The 23,574-nt window shown below is 43.5% G+C and overlaps 1 pseudogene; it reads left to right on the forward strand.

Moving 5' to 3' along the window:
* LOC124041462 overlaps positions 1 to 23,574 on the forward strand; it is a 59,295-nt pseudogene that overhangs the window by 21,492 nt on the left and 14,229 nt on the right.

The raw sequence follows: 23,574 nt of genomic DNA on the forward strand, positions 1-23,574 counted from the left end.
CACTCTGTAGCGCTCTGCCACTGCTGCTGGATTGGTAGATTGGTTTAGCAGATCAGTGTCCTTGAAACGAATTAGGGCCAAAGTCGTTTGTTGCTGTGATCAATCAGTCACCGCTAACAACCTTAGACAGTAATCAGAGAGAGAAAGAGTTAGAGAGAGGGAAGGAAAGAATAGAGGAGGAGAAATGTAGAGCCTAGGAACATGGTTTAATGAGACATGGGGGAAAAAACGCAGGAGAAAGACAGGGTGTGTGTGTGTGTCGAGTTTGCTTGTGTGCACGTGAGTGTGTGTATGAACACAGTCACTACGGAAGAGAGAAGTATGCCCTGTCTAAACCCTTCACCCCAGCATCCTCCGTAGCCACCCCAAATTTGAGAGCACCTCGGGGGGCAGAGAAAGATCTACTCTGGGCTGGAAGCTGGGACAAACTGCCCTCCAGCCCAGCACATAATTATACCGCTGTCCCCAACCCACAGACACCTCCAGGTGATCAACTGTCTTGTTGCTGTCACTCAGAAGTCTGAGGAGGGCTTGAGATTTTCTTGACTCGCGGTTAGATCGATTCACCACTGCAACACCACTCTTAAAGACACAATTTGTTTGCAAGCTGTAGCAAGGAGAGAGAGTTTATTATGTGTCTTTGTTTACTGTGACATTGGATTTAGAAGTTGGTTTGGTGAGTGAAATTTATTCCTCAATTTCTCCGTCTGTTATTAGTCAGTCTGCTTATGGATGGATCGAAATTTACAGAATGGTTAGCTGGAAGATGGAGGGTTATGCTTTTTACATTTCAGTCAAAGGGAGGGTTTAGTATTTGTTAAATATAATCCAGTGGAGGGTCAATATTTCCATATTTCTCAGTGCTTAAGAATTAATACCTTATTAGGCTAGATATCGATGTCTGCCTGATGCTGTCCCCCATTTCTGATTCTCCACTTGGCGCGCAATATCAAGTATATATGTATATACGTATATACGCCATTTAGCAGACGCTTTTATCCAAAGCGACTTACAGTCATGTGTGCATACATTCTACGTATGGGTGGTCCCGGGGATCGAACCCAGTACCCTGGCGTTACAAGCGCCATGCTCTACCAACTGAGCTACAGAAGGACCACTGGCTATTTAATGTAGTCTCAATCATTATCCACAACCTATAGGCTATAGGCTACAAAGTGCATGCTCGGAGAAGCACAAAGGTTATATTTTTAAGATAGCTGCTGGGATGGTGTAAATTAAACTAAACTGCATTACACACTGCAGGGGATATTCCAACCCTGAGTCCCGGCCTACTCTGCTCTTGCTGATCCAAAACGTTTTTGTGTGCTGCTTAATCAATGGCTGTGCTGTGTGCTGCTTAACCAATGGCTGTGCTGCGTAGGAGGAGAAGAGTCAAAGGTTTCTTCTGGCATTGTTTGTTGTTGATTAAGCCTAGTCCAAAAATCTTGCACGTGGACTAGCCTATAGCCTAAATTCTGTTCAGTTTGAGAATGAGAGCGTGAAGATTAGGATGAGGACCGGAGGTCAACTTTGATAGCTTGCTATTACTATATTTGATTTGATTAAAAACAATAGGTTTCTTGCCCATTATGTATTTATCAGAGTTATTAAACTCTCAATAAGCCAGATTCAAGTCATTTAGAATGTGGTGCTGAAACATGAAGCAGTAGCGGATTCAGCAGACACAATAACCCATATATGTTTACACATTTATTCAAAAAAAAAAAAAACAGAAATACCTTATTTACATAAGTATTCAGACCCTTTGCTATGAGACTTGAAATTGAGCTCAGGTGCATCCTGTTTGGAAAAGATTGTACATGATTTGGAAAAGATGACCAATCGTATAAGTCCCCACAGTTGAGAGTGCCTGCCAGAGCATAAACCAAGCCATGTGGTCAAAGGAATTGTCCGTAGAGCTCCAATACATGATTGTTGGAGACTTTTATCTCCTTCACCAACTTTAAACATCTGCTATCTGAGCAGCTAACCGATCGCTGCAGCTGTACATAGTCCATCGGTAAATAGCCCACCCAATATACCTACCTCATCCCCATACTGTTTTTATTTATGTACTTTTCTGCTCTTTTGCACACCAGTATCTCTACCTGCACATGACCATCTGATCATTTATCACTCCAGTGTTAATCTGCTAAATTGTAATTATTTGCCTACCTCCTCATGCCTTTTGCACACAAAGTATATAGACTCTTTTTTTCCTTTTTCTACTGTGTTATTGACTTGTTAATTGTTTACTCCATGTGTAACTCTGTGTTGTTGTCTGTTCACACTGCTATGCTTTATCTTGGCCAGGTCGCAGTTGTAAATGAGAACTTGTTCTCAACTAGCCTACCTGGTTAAATAAAGGTGAAATAAAATTTAAAAAACAATTGTGGGGAGGCACAGATCTGGGGAAAAGTACCCAAAAATGTCTGCAGCATTGAAAGTCCCAAAGAACACAGTGGCCTCCATCATTCTTAAATGGAAGAAGTTTGGAACCACCAAGACTTTTCCTAGAGCTGGCCGCCCGGCCAAACTGAGCAATTGGAGGAGAAGGGCCTTGTTCAGGGAGGTGACTAAGAACCCAATGGTCACTATGACAGAGCTCCAAAGTTCCTATGTGGAGATGGTAGAACCTTCCAGAAGGACAACCATCTCTACAGCACTCCACCAATCAGGACTTTATGGTAGAGTGGCCAGACAGATGCCACTCCTCCTAAAAGGCACATGACAGCCCACTTGGAGTTAGCTAAAAGGCACATAAAGGACTATCAGACCATGAGAAACAAGATTCTCTGATCTGATGAAACCAAGATTGAACTCCTTGGCCTGTATGCCAAGCGTCACATCTGGAGTAAACCTGGCACCGTTCATCACCTGGCCAATACCATCCCTAAGGTGAAGCATGGTGGTGGCAGCATCATGCTGTGGGGATATTTTTCAGTGGCAGGGAGACTAGTTAGGATCGATGGAAAGATGAACGGCGCAAAGTACAGAGAGAAACCTGATGAAAACCTGCTGCAGTGTGCTCAGGACATCAGACTGGGGTGGAGCTTCACCTTCCAACAGGACAATGACCCTAAGCACACAGCCAAGACAATGTAGGAGTGGCTTCGTGTCAAGTCTCTGAGTGTCCTTGACTGGCCCAGCCAGAGCCCGGACTTGAACACGATCAAACATCTCTGGAGAGACCTGAAAAATGAGAGAAGCTCCCCAAATACAGGTGTGCTAAGCTTGTAGCGTCATATCCAAGAAGACTCAATACGGAAGTGGTCAGATGCTACGCTACAGGACTGTTTTGCTAGCACAGACTGGAATATGATTCAGGATTTATCCAATGGCATTGAGGAGTTTACCACCTCAGTCACCGGCTTCGTCAATAACTGCACCAATGGCGTCGTCCCCACAGCGACCATACGTACGTATCCCAACCAGAAGCCATGGATTACAGGCAACATTCACACCAAGCTAAAGGCTAAAGCTGCCACTTTCAAGGAGCAGGACACTAATCCGGACGCTTATAAGAAATCCTGCTATGCCCTCAAACGAACCATCAAACAGGCAAAGCGTCAATACAGGACTAAGATTTAATTCTACTACACTGGCTCTGACGCTCGTCGGATGTGGCAGGGCTTGCAAACTATTACAGACTACAAAGGGAAACCCAGCCGCCAGTGACGCGAGTCTACCAGATGAGCTAAATGCCTTTTATGCTCGCTTCGAGGCAAGCAACACTGAAACATGCATGAGAGCACCAGCTGTTTGATCACGCTCTCTTTAGCCAAGGTGAGCAAGACCTTTAAACAGGTCAACATTCACAAAGCCGCGGGGACAGACGGATTACCAGGAAGTGTAATCAAAGCATGCGCAGACCAACAAAGCAGACCAACAAAGCATACACAGGCCAGTCTTCACTGACATTTTGAACCTCTCCCTGACTGAGTCTATAATACCTACATGTTTCAAGCAGACCACCATAGTCCCTGTGCCCAAGAAAGCGAAGGTAACATGCCTAAATGATTACCGCCCCAAAGCACTGAAGTTCTTTTAAAGGCTGCTCATGGATCACATCAACACCATCATACCAGAAACACTAGACCCACTCCAATTCGCAACAGATCCACAGATGACTCAATCTCAATCGCAATCCACACTGCCCTTTCCCACCTGGACTAAAGGAAAACGTATGTGAGAATGCTGTTCTTTGACTACAGCTCAGTGTTCAACACCATAGTGCCCACAAACTCATCACGAAGCTAAGGAGCCTGGGATTGAACATCTCTCAGAGACCTGGGAATGTGGTACCGGGAAAACAACCTCTCCCTCAATATGAAAAAGACAAAGGAGTTGATTGTGGACTACAGGAAAAAGTGGTCTGAACAGGCCTGAAAATGCACCCCTGCCTGGTATGGCAACTGCTCGGCATCTGATCGTAAGGCGCTACAGAGGGTAGTGTGTATGGCCCAGTACATCACTGGTGCCAAGCTTCCTTTCATCCAGGACCTATTTATTAGGCGGTGTCAGAGGAAAGCCTACTTACAAGCCCTTAACCAACAATGCAGTTCAAGAAATGAACTATTCTCTCTGCTATCGCACGGCAATCAGTACCGGAGTGCAAAGTCTATGTCCAAAAGGCTCCTTAAAAGCTTCTATCCCCAAGCCTAAAGGCTATTGAACAATTTCTCAAATGACCACCCGGAATATTTACACTGTTTATTATATATCATGGTCTCTTTACCCCTACCTACAGTGCCTTGTAAAAGTATTCATCCCCCTTGGCGTTTTTCCTATTTTGTTGCATTACAGCCTGTAATTGAAATAGATTATTATTTACATTTCATGTAATGGACATACACAAAATAGTCCAAATTGGTGAAGTGAAATTTAAAAAAAATCTTGTTTCAAAATATTTGAGGGAAAAAAAATGAAAAAGTGGTGCATGAATATGTATTCTCCCCTTTTGCTATGAAGCCTCTAATTAAGATCTGGTGCAACCAATTACCTTCAAAAGTCACATAATTAGTTAAATAAAGTCCATCTGTGTGCAATCTAAGTGTCACATGATCTGTCACATGATCTCAGTATATATACACCTGTTCTGAAACGAAGTCTGTAACACCACTAAGCAAGGGGCACCACCAAGCAAGTGACACCATGAAGACCAAGGAGCTCTCCAACAGGTCAGGGAGAAAGTTGTGGAGAAGTACAGATCAGGGTTGGGTTGTAAAAAATATGAGTATCTGTCCACAAAACTGTTTTATGCCGTACACTCCACAGAGCTGGGCTTTGCAGAAGAGTGGCCAGAAAAAAGTAATCGGTTAAAGAAAAATATAAGCAAACACATTTGGTGTTTGCCAAAAGGAATTCTGAGAGACTCCCCAAACATATGGAAGAAGTTACTCTGGTCAGGCTCGACTAAAATTGAGCTTTTGGCCATCAAGGATAACGCTATGTCTGGCACAAACCCAACACCTTTCATCACCCCAAGAACACCATCCACACAGTGAAGCATGGTGGTGGCAACATCACGCTGGGATGTTTCATTGACAGGGACTGGGAAACTGGTCAGAATTGAAGAAGTGATGGATGGCGCTAAATACAGGGAAATTCTTGAGGGAAACCTGTTTCAGTCTTCCAGAGATTTGAGACTGGAACGGAGGTTCATGTTCCAGCAGGACAATGACCCTAAGCATACTGCTGAAGCAAAACTTGAGTGGTTTAAGGGGAAACATTTAAATGTCTTGGAATGTCCTAGTCAAAGCCCAGACCTCAATTCAATTGAGAATCTGTGGTAAGACTTAAAACCTCTTAAGGATCCTCCCCTTGTTTTCTATTTTTGCCTAAAATGACATACCCAAATCTAACTGCCTGTAACTCCGGCCCTGAAGCAAGGATAAGCATATTATTGGTACCATTTGAAAGTAAACACGTTGAAGTTTGTGGAAATGTGAAAGGAATGTAGGAGAATATAACACAATAGAACTGGTAAAAGATAATACAAAGAAAAAAACAACCGTTCTTTTGTATTTCTTTTTGTTAACTGCTGGCTACTCTTCTTCCGTGGCTTAACCCAACGAGAGAAGTGTTTCCCTAAAAGCTGTCTGGGTTTAAACATCTTCTATTGTACAGAATGTGAATAGCTTAACCAATTGATAGTGACAGACTTAGATTACTTCCCAAGCAAAATCAGCCTCAAAGAAATGAAACAATGATATACATTGCATTAGGAAAGTATTCAGACTCCATTACTTTTTCTACATTTTGTTACGTTAAAGACATATTCTAAAATTGATTAAAATGTTTTCCCCCCCTCATCAATCTACACACAATACCCCATAATGAATGACAAAGCAAAATCTGAGTTTTAGAATTTTTTGCAAAATTATAAATTCAAAAACTAAAGTATTCAGATATTTTACTCAGTACTTTGTTGAAGCACCTTTCGCACCTTTCAAATTTGATTTGTAATATGCACCGAAAATATGCAAGAAAATTTTTACTAAATAAACTAAAGTAGAAAATGACATAAGAAAGAAAATGACATAACAGTATCAAGACTGTATAGAAGGGGTTGAGGTCATTTGTACATGTACAGTGGCTTACGAAAGTATTCATGCCCCCTTGGCATTTTTCCTATTTTGTTGCTTTACAACCTGGAATTAAGATACATTTTTTTGGGGGGTTGTATCATTTGATTGACACAACATGCCACTTTGAAAATGATAAATATGTTGTATTGTGAAACAAACAAGAAATCTGACAAAAAAACAGAACTTGAGCGTGCATAACTCCCTAAGTCAATACTTTGTAGAGCCACCTTTTGCTGCAATTACAGCTGCAAGTCTCTTGGGGTGTGACTCTATAAGCTTGGCACATCTAGCCACTGGGATCTTTGCCCATTTTTCAAGGCAAACTGCTCCAGCTCATTGAAGTTGGATTGGTTCCGCTGGTGTACAGCAATCTTTAAAAACTTCTTTGGGATCGGTGTAGCATCCACGGGACGGTTGAGCTAATGTAGGCTAATGTGATTAGCATGTTGTAAGTAAGAAAATGTCCAAGGACATAGACATATCTGATAATGGCAGAAAGCTTAAATTCTTGTTAATCTAACTGCACTGTCCAATTTACAGTAGCTATTACAGTGAAAGCATACCATGCTATTGTTTGAGGAAAGTGAACCATTTTGAACATGAAAAGTTATTAATAAACATATTAGGCACAACAAAAATATGGAAATGGTTCATTGGATCAGTCTAAAACTTTGCACATACACTGCTGCAAATCTACAGGCCAAAATCTAAATTGCACCTGGGATGGAATAATACATGATGGCCTTTCTCTTGCATTTCAAAGATGATGGTACAAAAAAATACAAAAGAAAGGTTGGTTTTCTCTTTGTATTATCTTTAACCAGATCTATTGTGTTATATTCTACTATATTCGTTTCACCTTTTCACACACTTCAAAGTGTTTCCTTTCAAATGATACCAACAATATGCATATCCTTGATTCCCTGAAGCAACAGGGAAGTTACAGGCAATTAGATATGGGTATGTCATTTTAGGCTCAAATTTATAGAAAGGGGCGGATCCTTAAGTTATTTAATAGCTTACATTTTTCTGCGTCTGTCTGGTGTGGAAAGATAGGCCTAACTTTTTAAAGTACAATGCTCAGTTGCCTAATGATGGCTCAGATTGATTAATTATTTGCAAACAGGGACAGTTTCGTTGCAAACAAGACACACTGATTTGGCATTGGAGAAACGTGACAAGATAAACACATAGGCCTATCTCTCTGTCCATTCTTAGCCTGTCATTTCAGTCATTTGTGTGGTATTAAGTTTCTGGTGATATGTAAAAAAATAAAAAAATAAAAAAATACAAAATTGGTAGAATTGCATGAACATATTTTAAAAGGTACAATGCTTTTAATATAAAAGAGCTCTTTCCACCCCTACTCTTGTCCACACGGTCTGCAAACCCACAACCTTCTGGCCCGTAGCCCACGTTGACACGTAATGCTTACTGAACAAAGAACATATTCTAAAACTGCATATCTAAAACTCCGGTCTGTCCAAGAAGCGAGGGTAAACAGTAGACATGTTCTCTTCTATCCACTTTGTTTTCATTATTATTTTGGTTATAGGGGAGGGTCACTCGTTTTTTTTTCAGGCTCTCAGGGAGGGTTTAGGACAAATATGTTTTGCTGAAGGGAGGGCCATCTATTTGCATTTCATGGGTCTGATTTTATCAATGTAACCCTTATTATAAATCATGTTCACTCCCTTAAACCAACTGCTTGTATACTGTTCAGCAAAAACGAGAAGGGTAGAAAGGAGCTGTCAATACCTGGCTGTCAGGTTGGCTCGTGCCCACAACCACACCCACACCCACACCCACACCCACACCCACACCCACACCCACACCCACAACCCCCACTCCCTATGGGCATAATTATGCTGCTTCTCCATTTCTGTGCCCATAATGGTGCCCATGAGTCTCTGTGTTGTTCTATTACTGTTACTGAGCCACCCCCATTAGCACATGCTCGACCAACAACACTTGGGGCATGTGAGTAAGAGGAAATCAACTGTGAACAACCCAAGGGCGAGACGATGAGGCCTGTTTTTATGTGTTTACCCTAAAGGTCATCATATTTCTGTCTTTCACACTTGTCTGAAAATGCATAATCATGAGGTTATTTTTAAAAACATGATGTTTGATGGTTTGGTTATGTGTCATTAACAATACTGTATGTCAAACTGCACTTAGTATACCAAACCCCTCCCCCTTTTGCCCTCAGAACAGACTCAATTTGTCAGGGCATGGACTCTACAAGGTGTCGAAAGTGTTCCACAGTGATGCTGGCCCATGTTGACTTCAATGTTGTGTCAAGTTGGCTGGATGCCCTTTGGATAGTGGGACCATTCTTGATACACACGGGAAACTGATGTGTGAAAAACCCAGCAGCGTTGCAGTTCTTGACACAAACCGGTGCACCTGGCACCTACTACCATACCCCGTTTAAAGGCACTTAAATTATTTGTCTTGCCCATTCACCCACTGAACGGCACACATACACAATCTATGTCTCAATTATCTCAATGCTTAAAAATCCTTCTTTAACCTGTGTCCTCCCCTTCATATACACTGTTTGAAGTGGATTTAACAAGTGACATCACTAAGGGATCATAGCTTTCACCTGGATTCACCTGGTCAGTCTATGTCATGGAAAGAGCAGGTGTTTTAATGTTTTGAATACTCAGTGTATAGTTGAAATGTTTAAGAGCATTTGAGGGCCCATGAGATGTAAGCCACCCCCACCCACCCACCCACCACACACACACACACACACACACACACACACACACACACACACACACACACACACACACACACACACACACACACACACACACACACACACACACACACACACACACACACACACACACACACACACCCCTCAGCCCTGTCTCATATGATGAAGTCATCATTGCTGCTGTCACGCAAGCATATGGTGACTGGAAACCTTCTGGAAGAAGCTACACAAACACATATACACACACACTCATGGCGGAGGGCTGATTGATGGGTGGTACGATGGCTCTGTCACCAGGGTGCTGATCGCGCTGTGCCCCCTGCCTGCCCAGAGAGAGAAAGAGGGAGAGAGAGAGAGAGCGAGAGATAGAGGTACAGAGGCAAAAGAAAAGGGGGAAAAGGGAGAGGGAATACATATTTTTCTGTGAGTCTCAGTAGTGATCTCTGGTTTTCTCTCTCCATTCTGTTAGAGAGAGAGAGAGGGAGGGGGAGGTCCTAGAAGGGAGTCTGGGGGGATGTACTCCCTCTTGCCTCTCCTCCCCTCCTCAACTCCCCCTTCTCCCTTTTCCATTTCCTGTCTTTGTCTGCTCCCTCCTTTCTCATCCACCCTCAAATGACCTCAACCCCCCTTCCCCTAGCCTCCCCCTTCCCTTCCCTTCCCTCCCCTCCCTCAGTCCTAAACCACACTCTTAATGACCCCTCTTGCCTCCTAAATCATTCACTTACACACTCTCCTCTCAAATATCAACCCACCAAACTCAAATCACTATTTAGTAGAGTTTTTTTTGCAACAACCCTACACACACACACACAAACACACATGTACATTCCTCCCCTCTGTATGTGTCTCCACGATCTGTGTTGTAGATAGAAGCACTAACATTAGGGCGGGGAAGTCATTCAGTGGCCTAATGACAACTTTCCACATTGGGACTCTGGAATCAACCCAAAGTCCACAGGTCCCATCCTTTTTAAAGACTTGCTGGCAGTCGACAATGCAATCTTAACAACTGTTACTTTGCTACCCTGACCCCGTAAAGACGCATTCCCCAACACGGTAAGCCTTACAGGTCCCATGCCGAACCAAAGTCCACAGGGCCAAATGGGATGGCTGTCCGAAAGTAGGTATTAGTGAAAGAGAGCAAGAACAGACAGAGACGGACGGAGACAGGAATGTGTTAATGGCCTAGATCTTATTCATGCTTCAGATTTCTAAAGAAAGCCATGAGTATCAAACATAGATCTGTGTGCAGGTGGGCATCCACGTGTCCCTTGACATGATGCATGTAATGTCTTGCGTCCATGCTACAGCCTCATTTCTACCTTTATCTTCAAAAACAGAAACTATTTTCCCATTAACGAACATGCAATTGTGCAACTTCAGCAAGTATTTTGAGTAAGTATTATTGGTCCTAGAGTCATGAAATTTTCCGAGTTCATTGAGGGGAGTTACTGCTCAAATTGGCAAAGGTGTTGTTACAAGTTTTTCATACGACAGCGACGTTATGCAAGTATGCAACGCAATAACTCAATTAACTATGCAAACTGCCGATCCTGCGTGATTGCATGGAGACTCAAATTGTGGGCTGCACATATGTTTGGTACGCAAGTACGCAGAACAGCCATTGTAAGTAACTAATTGTGTACATGCATTGTTTACTTACAGTACATAAGGTATATATTAAGCTTAAGTCTGAAAAGAACATGGATGTGTTTTTTTCAGGGGATTTGGGGGGGGGATATGGGTTCTGAAATGTGTGTTGTGAGGGTTGATGGGTAATGTAGTGCTGTGTGTGTGTTGCAGGGTGATCTATCTCCAGGTCAGTATGAATGAAGGACTCTCCTACATCACCAGTTCTGTTCACATCACCACCATCGAATGTGTGAGTACAGCGATGTTCAACAACATGAACAAAGGCTCCAGAAATGACAGAATAATAATGTTTGTCTGGGACTTCCTGTGTGGAAGCACCCCATGCTTTCAATATACTTTGTATCCCTTATATACTCAAGTGTTTCTTTTATTTTGGCAGTTACCTGTAGAATGAAGAGAGAGGTATCGCTCGAGTCGCGACAAAATTAAATATAACTTTGCGAATGACACAGTTTCATGTGCACAAAACATTGAAAGACCTGCGTCACTATAATAAGAGCTTTTCCAGTTCTAACGGGATATATTTGAGTATTTCCGTGGCCTTTGTTCATGTGTTTTACGGGCTCCCATACCACACAACGAGGATGAAGAAGGGGATTTTCTGTTTGGGGTTTCTCAAAAACATGTGAAATCACAAAAAAGGTGACTGGACCCTTCTATAACACACCATTTACATCAAAAATGTTGATTTTGTTGTAAAAAAAAAGAAGAAAACTTATTTGTGGCGCCAGGTAGTCTAGTGGTTAGAGCGTTAGGCCAGTAACCAAAAGGTTCCGAGGTTGAGTCCCCGAGCTGACAAGGTAAAAATCTGTTGTTCTGCCCCCTGAACAAGGCAGTTAACCCAGTGTTCCTAGGCCGTCATTGCAACTAAGAATTTGTTCTTATTAACTTACTTGCATAGTTAAATAAATAAATTTTAAAAAGCACTAAGCAACGTTCTGAAATGGTAAGCAACATTCAGCAACACGTATCCTGAAGCAATGAAAAATAATGCTCTTTGGTATAATCTTGCCCTTTCTGTATTTCTGTTCTTCCTATAGTTTCCTCCTCTTTTTTCCCTCCGCCTATTCTCTGCGGTCTCCTCTGCTCTCTCTGTCATCAGAGGAGGCTGTGGGTATGTTCTCTCCTTCATCTTTTGATCTGTCTGTAGTCACACCAGAATTGTACCGTAATCCAGTAAATAACCCCCCCAATCAATCTCATCTCAGTCTAACTCCAAACAAGATACCATATTGGTTTGCAATTACACCTTTGCTGTGTCTCTCTGTGCAGTTTGATGGGACCCTCCTGCTGATCTCATTGCTAGTTCTGACACTTTTGTTGGGCTTGCTGTTCATGTGGTGGTTCTGGCCACTCTGCTGCACCTTGGTAAGACTAGCTCTTGTGTATTCATTCAGTAGAGTCAGGGGTATTACTATGGGAATTGTAGTCATTTTGCGTATAGAGAGGGAGGATGTTTTGTTGTGTTTAATGTATCTTCTTCCTGATTTACTTGTTCAATGTGAATGGTTCTCTCTCCAGGTCATTAAAGAGCCCCCACCACCTCCTCCCCCAGAGCCAGTAAGTCACACACATAGATATTATACAATTCTTTTTTCCTGATGTTGCTAGGATGCAAATATCCATTCTAGTGTTATATTTAATTGTGTGGTCACCCAAGGAAACTCCTCTACATGTCTGAATGGTTACACAGCGTACACCTCCACTCCCATACTCATATTTATACAAATAAAACCTTTAATTTAAACCTCAACTCCTAACTAACTCTTCCCATGTCAGGAGTCTGATGATGAAGATGGTATGCCCAAAATGCGATGGCCCACTGTCGACGCATCCTACTATGGAGGGAGAGGGGTGGGGGGCATCAAACGCATGGAGGTATACCTTCAAGCGCGCGCACACACACACACACACACACACACACACACACACACACACACACACACACACACACACACACACACACACACACACACACACACACACACACACACACACACAAATTATAGCAGTGTCCGACCCTGTGCGGAAATGGATATCAGATAATATAGAATTGTCTGAAAGGAATTCCTGTCTTTTGTGTGTGTGTGTGTGTGTGTGTGTGTGTGTGTGTGTGTGTGTGTGTGTGTGTGTGTGTGTGTGTGTGTGTGTGTGTGTGTGTGTGTGTGTGTGTGTGTGTGTGTGTGTGTGTGTGTGTGTGTGTGTGTGTGTGTGTGTGTGTGTAGGTGCGGTGGGGAGATAAAGGTTCTACAGAGGAAGGGGCTAAGCTAGACAAGCCTAAGAATGCAGTGGTGAAGATGCCTGAACAGGAGTATGAAGCGTACCAACCCAAACCACGCACACCCAAGCCCTGGAAACCTCCTCAGGAAAGAAGGTGGTACACACCTATACAGGTAACACACAAACATAGAGCATTGCTAGCTCATTCGGGTTTCAAAACACAATACCCCATAATGGCAAAGCGAAACACACATTTTTTAGAATGTGTTGCAAATGTATTACAAATAAAATACAGAAATACCTTATTTACATAGGTATTCAGACCCTTTGATTTGAGAGTTGAAATTGAGCTCAGGTGCATCCTGTGTCCCTTCATCATCCTCAAGATGTTTCTACAACTTGATTGGAGTCCTCCTGTGGTAAATTCAATTGATTGGACATGACTTGGCACACACCTGTCTAAATAAGGTCCCACAGTTGACAGTGCATGTCAGAGTAAAACCAAGCCATGAAGTTGAAGGAATTGCCCGTAGAGCTCCGAGACAGGATTGTGGGTCGAGGCACAGATCTGGGAAGGGTTCCAAACATTTCTGCAGTATTTAAGGTCCCCAAGAACACAGTGGCCTCCATCATTCTTAAATGGAAGAAGTTTGGAACCACCAAGACTCTTCCTAGAGCTGGCCGCCCGGCCAAACTGAACAATCGGGGCAGAAGGGCATTGGTCAGGGAGGTGACCAAGAATCCGATGGTCACTCTGTAAGAGCTCCAGATTTCCTCTGTGGAGATGGGAGAATCTTCCAGAAGGACAACCATCTCTGCAGCACTCCAACAATTAGGACTTCATGGTAGAGTAGCCAGATGGAAGCCACTCCTCAGTAAAAGGCACATGACAGCCTGCTTGAAATTTGCTAAAAGGCACCTAAAGGATTCTCAGACCATGAGAAACAAGATCTGATCTGATGAAACCAAGAGTGAACTTTTTGGCCTGAATACCAAACGTCACGTCTGGAGGAAACATGGCACCATCCCTACGGTGAAGCATGGTGGTGGCAGCATCATGCTGTGGGGATGTTTTTCTTTGGCAGAGACTGGGAGACTAATCAGGATTGAGGGAAAGATGAACGGAGCAAAGTACAGAGGCGAAACCTGCTCCAGAGCGCTCAGGATCTCAGACTGAGGTGAACGTTCACCTTACAACAGGACAACGACCCTAAGCACACAGCCAAGACAATACAAGAGTGGCTTTGGGACAGTTTCTGAATGTCCTTGAGTGGCCCAGCCAGAGCCCGGACTTGAGCCGTGAAAATATCTGTCCAGCGACACTTCCCATCCAACTTTACAGAAATTGAGAGGATCTGCAGAGAATGGGAGAATCTCCCCAAATACAGGTGTGCCAAGCTTGTAGCGTCATGCCCAAGAAGACTCAAGGCTGTAATCACTACCAAAGCTGCTTTAAAAAAGTACTGAGTAAAGGGTCTGAATACATATGCAAATGTGATATCTTCACTTCTTCACTCCTCTTTTTTATTCACTCTCTTATTCCTCCTCTTCCTCCCCAGCTAACAATGTTTTTGTAATGTTAAGTTACCCAAATGTTTGAGTTTCCAGTTTTCCATTAGTTCGGAGAACATTCCATCTATGTCAACAAAAACCTTCAGAGAATTTATTTTGCATTATTTGGTGTTAAAGTTAGGAGAACATTCCCTTAAGGTCAAGCAGAACTTATCTATATATCTACATGGTTACAATGTTCTCAGAATATTTAGTGCCTTATTAAGAAAGCATTCACACATTTTTCCACATTTTGCTTTGATACAAGATGGGATTCAAATGGATTTAATTCCATCTTTTTGTCCACACTCTTTTTTTAAATTTAATTAATTTTTATTTTACCCCTTTTTCTCCCCAATTTCGTGGTATTCAATTGTTTAGTAGCTACTTTTTTGTCTCATTGCTACAACCCCCGTACGGGCTTGGGAGACACGAAGGTTGAAAGTCATGCGTCCTCTGATACACAACCCATCCAAGCCGCACTGCTTCTTAACACAGCACGCATCCAACCCGGAAGCCAGCCGCACCAATGTGTTGGAGGAAACACCGTGCACCTGGCGACCTGGTTAGCACGCATTGTGCCCGGCCCGCCACAGGAGTCGCTGGTGCGCGATGAGACAAGGATATCCCTACCGGCCAAGCCCTCTCTAACCCGGACGACACTAGGCTCGCCCCATAGACCTCCCGGTCGCGCCCAGTTACAACAGAGCCTGGGCGCGAACCCAGAGTCTCTGGTGGCACAGCTGGCGCTGCAGTACAGCACCCTTAACCACTGCGCCACACGGGAGGTCCTTTTTGACCACAATCTACACAAAATCCTCTAATGTGAAAGTGGAAGATAAATTCTAAAATTTGCAAAGCATTCCTACAAATACAGTATATCTTGATAACATAAGTTTTCAACACCCTGAGTCAATACAATATATGTTAGAATCACCTTTGGCAGCGATTACAGCTGTGAGTCTTTATGGGTAAGTCTCTAAGAGCTTTGCACACCTGGATTGTACAATATTTGCACATTATTCTTTTCAAAATTATTCAAACTCTGTCAAATTGGTTGTTGAAAATTGCTAGACATCCATTTTCAAGTCTTGCCATAGATTTTCAAGACGATTTAAGTCAAAACTGTAACTAGGTCCACTCAGGAACAATCAACATCTTCAACTCCAGTGTGTAGTTGGCCTTGTGTTTTAGGTTATTGTCCGGCTGAAAGGTGAATTTGTCTCCCGGTTAAAAACTAACCTGTGTGGTAAAAATAGTTATAAATTGCTGAGGTGTAGTCACTTTTGAGGACACAAGCTCAAGTACACAGTACAAATATGATAAAAAATATGAAAATATGAAATATTTAATTATGTATTTCCTATTCAATTAAACTGTATGAATGAGGCTTAAAAGGAATTATATGCTTTCTAAATATGGTGTACGGTGTTTCCTCCGACACATTGGTGTGGCTGGCTTCCAGGTTAAGCAGGCATTGTGTCAAGAAGCAGTGCGGCTTGGCGGGGTCATGTGTCGGAGGACGCAGGGCTCTCGACCTTGTTTCCTCTGACACAATGGTGCAGCTGGCTTCTGGGTTAAGCGAGCAGTGTGTCAAGATGCAGAGCGGCTTGGTGGGGTCGTGTTTTCAGGGGACGAACGGTTCTCGAACTTTGCCTCTCATGAGTCCGTACGGGAGTTGCAGCGATGGGACAAAACTGTAACTACCAATTGGATACCATGAAATTAGGGGGTAAAGGGGGGGGGAAACACGTTGCATGTTTAGTGAATATTCTCTCTTGATCAAAACGTCTACCCCTATCGCTGTGAACATCTCACAGACCTCTACCTTTGCTTCCTGAACGTGTTGGGAACTAAATTATATATATATATTAAACAGAATGTTTTTTTGTGTTTAAAATCTATCATTTATTTTAGATTAATGACTATAAATCGATCTCTGAATTTGCTACCATGACAAAATCACTCCCTCCTGCTGTGCAATAATGTAAGGATTGCAGGCATGTGCTTTGTCAGTGGTTGTGATATATGGTTTAGCCAGGAGTTGATGGACAGTCGAAAGAGTGAATGAAATGGTCGGAGAGACATCCCAGCTGCAAGTGGTTTCAGGTTTCACATCCTACATCACACTGGCTCAGAAAATATACTACTGTGTCCGGGGGAAACAGGTCTATCGCTTAATGCAAGCTATTTGGTACCAGAACAATGCAGGGGACTTTACATCTAAGAGGTTTTAAGTCTTTATGCAACGTGGATGTGAAGGGTTAGACGGGTTAGACGTGTTAGACAGCAGCCGGCTTTCTTCAGCACTTGATCCATATCTACTCATCTCTTTTTCTCCTGGCTTTTTTTTATCAAGCCTGACATACTTATCCATCCATCTTTCCTTCCTACTGCAGCTTCCTTTCTGCTGCAATTCTAGCCTCTGACAATTTAAACTTCTTCCACTCGCATACAAAATGCAACTTTTAGATAGCTGCATGAGTCAAACACACAAGGAACTTTATACATTTTGTAGTTAGAGGTTCAAGCATTAAAGTTGCAAGAAACTATGGCTTTTTCATTTTGTGACAAAACTTAAATGACCTCAAAATCAAATTTGGTGTTAATCGGTCATGCTGTTCTGGAGAAAAATATGTTTAAAGACCTGTGTTGTTCCAATCAGAGGGCCGAGTGTTTGTTTCACTCGTCAATGTTGCATGTTTTTTTGCGAGGGCGATACTGCAGCTACTCTCTTTGGCTGTGTGGAGAGTTTAGTTTAGTTTAGAAGGATCCCCATTGGCTACTGCACATGCAGTAGCTACTCTTCCTGGGGTCCACATAAAATGTACAAATGCATGACAAAGTACAGAACAGTTATATACAAGGACATTAAATTCCCCCAAATAACTAAATATATGTACTGAATGTATATTGGAAAGACACCAAGACACAACAAAAATACTATTTACACATTATTCATACATACATATTCAAATTCTTATATACAGTTAAATTTGATCTTTCGAAAGAAGAGGCGCTGTGATACAATATGTTCTTTTATCTGTTTTTTTAAAGCTAAACTTGCTTTTTGCCTGATTAACCTCAGGTGGTGAAGCATTAAACAATGGCATTGCTCTATATATAACTGAGCGATGCATTAAATCTGTTTTTGGTTTGGGTACCGTGAACATTTACATTACATTTAAGTCATTTAGCAGACGCTCTTATCCAGAGCGACTTACAAATTGGTGCATTCACCTTATGACATCCAGTGGAACAGCCAACTTACAATAGTGCATCTACATATTTTAAGGGGGGTGAGAAGGATTACTTTATCCTATCCTAGGTATTCCTTAAAGAGGTGGGGTTTCAGGTGTCTCCGGAAGGTGGTGATTGACTCCGCTGTCCTGGCGTCGTGAGGGAGTTTGTTCCACCATTGGGGAGCCAGAGCAGCGAACAGTTTTGACTGGGCTGAGCGGGAACTGTACTTCCTCAATGGTAGGGAGGCGAGCAGGCCAGAGGTGGATGAACGCAGTGCCCTTATTTGGGTGTAGGGCCTGATCAGAGCCTGGAGGTACTGAGGTGCCGTTCCCCTCACAGCTCCGTAGGCAAGCACCATGGTCTTGTAGCGGATGCGAGCTTCAACTGGAAGCCAGTGGAGAGAGCGGAGGAGCGGGGTGACGTGAGAGAACTTGGGAAGGTTGAACACCAGACGGGCTGCGGCGTTCTGGATGAGTTGTAGGGGTTTAATGGCACAGGCAGGGAGCCCAGCCAACAGCGAGTTGCAGTAATCCAGACGGGAGATGACAAGTGCCTGGATTAGGACCTGTGCCGCTTCCTGTGTGAGGCAGGGTCGTACTCTGCGGATGTTGTAGAGCATGAACCTACAGGAACGGGCCACCGCCTTGATGTTAGTTGAGAACGACAGGGTGTTGTCCAGGATCACGCCAAGGTTCTTAGCGCTCTGGGAGGAGGACACAATGGAGTTGTCAACCGTGATGGCGAGATCATGGAACGGGCAGTCCTTCCCCGGGAGGAAGAGCAGCTCCGTCTTGCCGAAGTTCAGCTTGAGGTGGTGATCCGTCATCCACACTGATATGCCTGCCAGACATGCAGAGATGCGATTCGCCACCTGGTCATCAGAAGGGGGAAAGGAGAAGATTAATTGTGTGTCGTCTGCATAGCAATGATAGGAGAGACCATGTGAGGTTATGACAGAGCCAAGTGACTTGGTGTATAGCGAGAATAGGAGAGGGCCTAGAACAGAGCCCTGGGGGACACCAGTGGTGAGAGCGCATGGTGAGGAGACAGATTCTCGCCACGCCACCTGGTAGGAGCGACCTGTCAGGTAGGACGCAATCCAAGCGTGGGCCACGCCGGAGATGCCCAACTCGGAGAGGGTGGAGAGGAGTATCTGATGGTTCACAGTATCGAAGGCAGCCGATAGGTCTAGAAGGATGAGAGCAGAGGAGAGAGAGTTAGCTTTAGCGGTGCGGAGCGCCTCCGTGATACAGAGAAGAGCAGTCTCAGTTGAATGACTAGTCTTGAAACCTGACTGATTTGGATCAAGAAGGTCATTCTGAGAGAGATAGCGGGAGAGCTGACCAAGGACGGCACGTTCAAGAGTTTTGGAGAGAAAAGAAAGAAGGGATACTGGTCTGTAGTTGTTGACATCGGAGGGATCGAGTGTAGGTTTTTTCAGAAGGGTGCAACTCTCGCTCTCTTGAAGACGGAAGGGACGTAGCCAGCGGTCAGGGATAAGTTGATGAGCGAGGTGAGGTAAGGGAGAAGGTCTCCGGAAATGGTCTGGAGAAGAGAGGAGGGGATAGGGTCAAGCGGGCAGGTTGTTGGGCGGCCGGCCGTCACAAGATGCGAGATTTCATCTGGAGAGAGAGGGGAGAAAGAGGTCAGAGCACAGGGTAGGGCACTGTGAGCAGAACCAGCGGTGTCGTTTGACTTAGCAAACGAGGATCGGATGTCGTCGACCTTCTTTTCAAAATGGTTGACGAAGTCATCTGCAGAGAGGGAGGAGGGGGGGGGGGGGGGAGGAGGATTCAGGAGGGAGGAGAAGGTGGCAAAGAGCTTCCTAGGGTTAGAGGCAGATGCTTGGAATTTAGAGTGGTAGAAAGTGGCTTTAGCAGCAGAGACAGAGGAGGAAAATGTAGAGAGGAGGGAGTGAAAGGATGCCAGGTCCGCAGGGAGGCGAGTTTTCCTCCATTTCCGCTCGGCTGCCCGGAGCCCTGTTCTGTGAGCTCGCAATGAGTCGTCAAGCCACGGAGCGGGAGGGGAGGACCGAGCCGGCCTGGAAGATAGGGGACATAGAGAGTCAAAGGATGCAGAAAGGGAAGAGAGGAGGGTTGAGGAGGCAGAATCAGGAGATAGGTTGGAGAAGGTTTGAGCAGAGGGAAGAGATGATAGAATGGAAGAGGAGAGAGTAGCGGGGGAGAGAGAGCGAAGGTTGGGACGGCGCGATACCATCCGAGTAGGGGCAGTGTGGGAAGTGTTGGATGAGAGCGAGAGGGAAAAGGATACAAGGTATCAATCAATCAAGTCGAATCAAGTCGTTCAGTTGAGTGTAATAGTTTCTACAGTGCTGCTATTCGGTAGACGGTGGACGTATGCTAGCTGGCTAGCTGCTGGGCAGATAGCAGTGTAGACTACGTTAGGACGACAAAATACAAGTTGCAATAGAAGTGCTGACTGTTTCACTATGTTGTCCTCTTTCTTTTCCTTTTTCTTCTGTCCTTCTTTTGTCCTTATTTTGTCTTCCTTTCTTCTGTTAACTAGATATTTTTTGTTGTTATTCTTTGTAAGCTAGCTAGCTTCTTCCAGGAGAGTCCCTAGCAACTGCTTAGCAACAAGTAAACAATTCTGCTAGCAATTCAGCTAGCTAAGATAACTGTACAATTTTATGAAAAATAGTTAATTTTTCAAAAGCCTGTCTTTTTGGTTTGTTCCTTGTTTTGTCTTCTATTGAGTCTTGCAGTTTTCTCTTGATTTTTTTGATGTACTTCACTCTAAAAAACCATTTAAATCTCAATATATACAGGAGCTCATTTTTCAGCAGCTGCTCAATTTAGAACTGTGAAGAAACCGATAGTGGCATGTCTGGTGGGGTATGTACAGGACCAGTCAAAAGTTTCTTTATTTTTACTATTTTCAAATATAATCTGAAATATATTTGTTTAACACTTTTTTGGTTACTACATGATTCCATATAAGTTATTTCATAGTTTTGATGTCTTCACTATTATTCTACAATGTAGAAAATAGTCACAAATAAAAAATGTGAATGAGTAAGTGTGTCCAAACGCTTGACTGGTACTTTATGTCTGTTTAAGGTAAATGTAAATATATTATACAAGTGGTTAGGTATTTTCAACACACAAATGTTTCTGAAAAAGACAAGAAGAGAAGTAGTCAATTTATCCTCAACCCTCAACCATGAAAGACCATCATGCATGTTGTTGATGTTAGTTCTATGTGTGCAGTTAAGGAGCCAGCTGCAGCTTTGCCAGGTCTTTCTTTGCTGCATCTGACCATATTACCAGACAGTAATCAAGATGGGACAAGATCAAACCCTGAACAACTAGTGCAGTTGATCTTTGTGTCAAAACCACAAAACATATTTTTATAACAGACATTGAATCAGATCAAATTTTATTGGTCACAAACACATGGTTCTCAGATGTTATTGCGAGTGTAGCGAAATGCTTGTGCTTCTAGTTCCGTAATCGAACAGTTCCACAACAACTACCTAATACACACACATCTAAGTAACGGGATGGAATAAGAATATGTACATATAAATATATGGATTAACAATGACTGAGCGGCATAGGCAAGACGAAATAGATGGTATAAAATACAGTATATACATATGGGATGAATAATGCAAGACATGTAAACATCATTATTAAAGAGGCATTAATAAAGTGACTAGTGATCCATTTGTTAGAGTGGCCAATGATTTCAACACAGAGGCAGCAGTGATGGCTGTTTAACAGTCTGATGGCCTTGAGATAGAAGCTATTTTCCTGTGACATAGGGTGCTGTAGGTGTCCTGGAGGGCAGGTACTTTGCCCCCGGTGACGCATTGTGCAGACCACACCACCCTCTGGAGAGCCCTGCGGTTGTGGGCGGTGCAGTTGTCATACCATGCGGTGATATGCTCTCAATTGTGCATCTCTAAAAGTTTGTGAGGGTTTTATTAGGTGACAAGCCAAATTTCTTCAGCCTCCTGAGTTCGAAGCGGCGCTGTTGCGCCTTCTTCACCACACTGTCTGTGTTAGTGGACCATTTCAGTTTGTCCGTGATGTGTAGGGCCAAGGAACTTAAAATCTTCCACCTTCTCCTCTGCGGTCCCGTCGATGTGGATATGTGCGTGCTCCCTCTGCTGTCCGCAATCAGCTCCTTTGTTTTGTCGTCATTTGTCGACATTGAGTAAGAGATTATTTTCCTGGCACCACACTCGTCATTGTTGGTGATCAAGCCTACTACTGTTATGTCGTCTGCCAAATTGATGGTCAAGTTGGAAGCGTACATGGCCATGCAGTCATGGGTGAACAGGGAGTACAGGAGGGGGCTGAGCACACACCCTTGTGGGGCCCCACTATTGAGGATCTACCTTCCCGGAACATATCCCAGTCCGCGTGATCAAAACAATCTTGAAGCCTTGATTACGATTGGTCAGACTAGTGTTGAATAGTCCTTGTCATGGGTACATCCTGTTTGAGTTTCTGCCTATAGGAGGGGAGAAGCAAAATGGAGTCATGGTCAGATTTGCTGAAAGGAGGGCGGGGGAGGGCCTTGTATGCGTCGCAGAAGTTAGAATAGCAGGGATCCAGTGTTTTGCCAGCCCGGGTACTACAATCAATATGCTGATAGAATTTAGGTAGCCTTGTTCTCACATTTTCTTTGTTAAAATCCCCAGCTACAATAAATGCAGCCTCAGGACTTATGGTTTCCAGTTTGCATAGAATCCAGTGAAGTTCCTTGAGGACTGTTGTGGTATCGGCTTGAGGGGAGATATACACGGCTGTGACAATAACCGACGAGAATTATCTTGGGAGATAATACGGTCGGCATTTGATTGTGAGGAATTCTAGGTCAGGTGAACAAAAGGACTTGAGTCATGAAACATACACCCCCGGCCTTCTTCTTCCCGGAGAGATGTTTATTTCTGTCAGCGCGAATCACAAATAATCCCTGTGGCTGTAACAATAAAAGCATATCCCCAGAGAGCCATGTTTCCATGAAACAGAGTATGTTACAATCCCTGATGTCTCTTTGGAAAGCAACCCTTGCCCTAATTTCGTCTAAATTGTTATCTAGAGACTGGACATTAGCGAGTAATATACTCGGAAGTGGTGGGTGGTGTGCACGCCTCCGAAGTCTGACCAGAATTTCTATCTATTCTGCGGCAACGTTGTTTTGGGTCAGCGTCTGGAATCAGTTTTAATGCCTTGGATGGTTCAAACAAAGGATCTGCTTCGGGAAAATCGTATTCCTGGTCGTAATGCTGGTAAGTTGACGTCGCTCTGATATCCAATAGTTCTTCCCGGCTAACACTTAAGATTTTCTGGGCTAACAAAAAGGACCCTAAAAGGCTTTCGATGAGGCAGGTGAAGCTGCAACCACAGAACTTGAATTTAATTTGTCATGAGATTCTCTTTGAGCTTTACAAGAATATAATCCACAGAGACTCTGTGCCACAAAATGAGTGACAAAACGGTCCAAAACCTGGCCAGATCATTCGAGTCCTGAGTCTCGGGTCCAAGTCAAGTCTCAAGTTATTTTATTTGATATCAAATTGGTGATTCGAGTCCAATTCATGTGACTCGAGTC

The sequence above is a fragment of the Oncorhynchus gorbuscha genome, linkage group LG08 (genome assembly GCF_021184085.1).
Source record: "Oncorhynchus gorbuscha isolate QuinsamMale2020 ecotype Even-year linkage group LG08, OgorEven_v1.0, whole genome shotgun sequence".
In the NCBI taxonomy this organism is placed as follows: domain Eukaryota; kingdom Metazoa; phylum Chordata; class Actinopteri; order Salmoniformes; family Salmonidae; genus Oncorhynchus; species Oncorhynchus gorbuscha.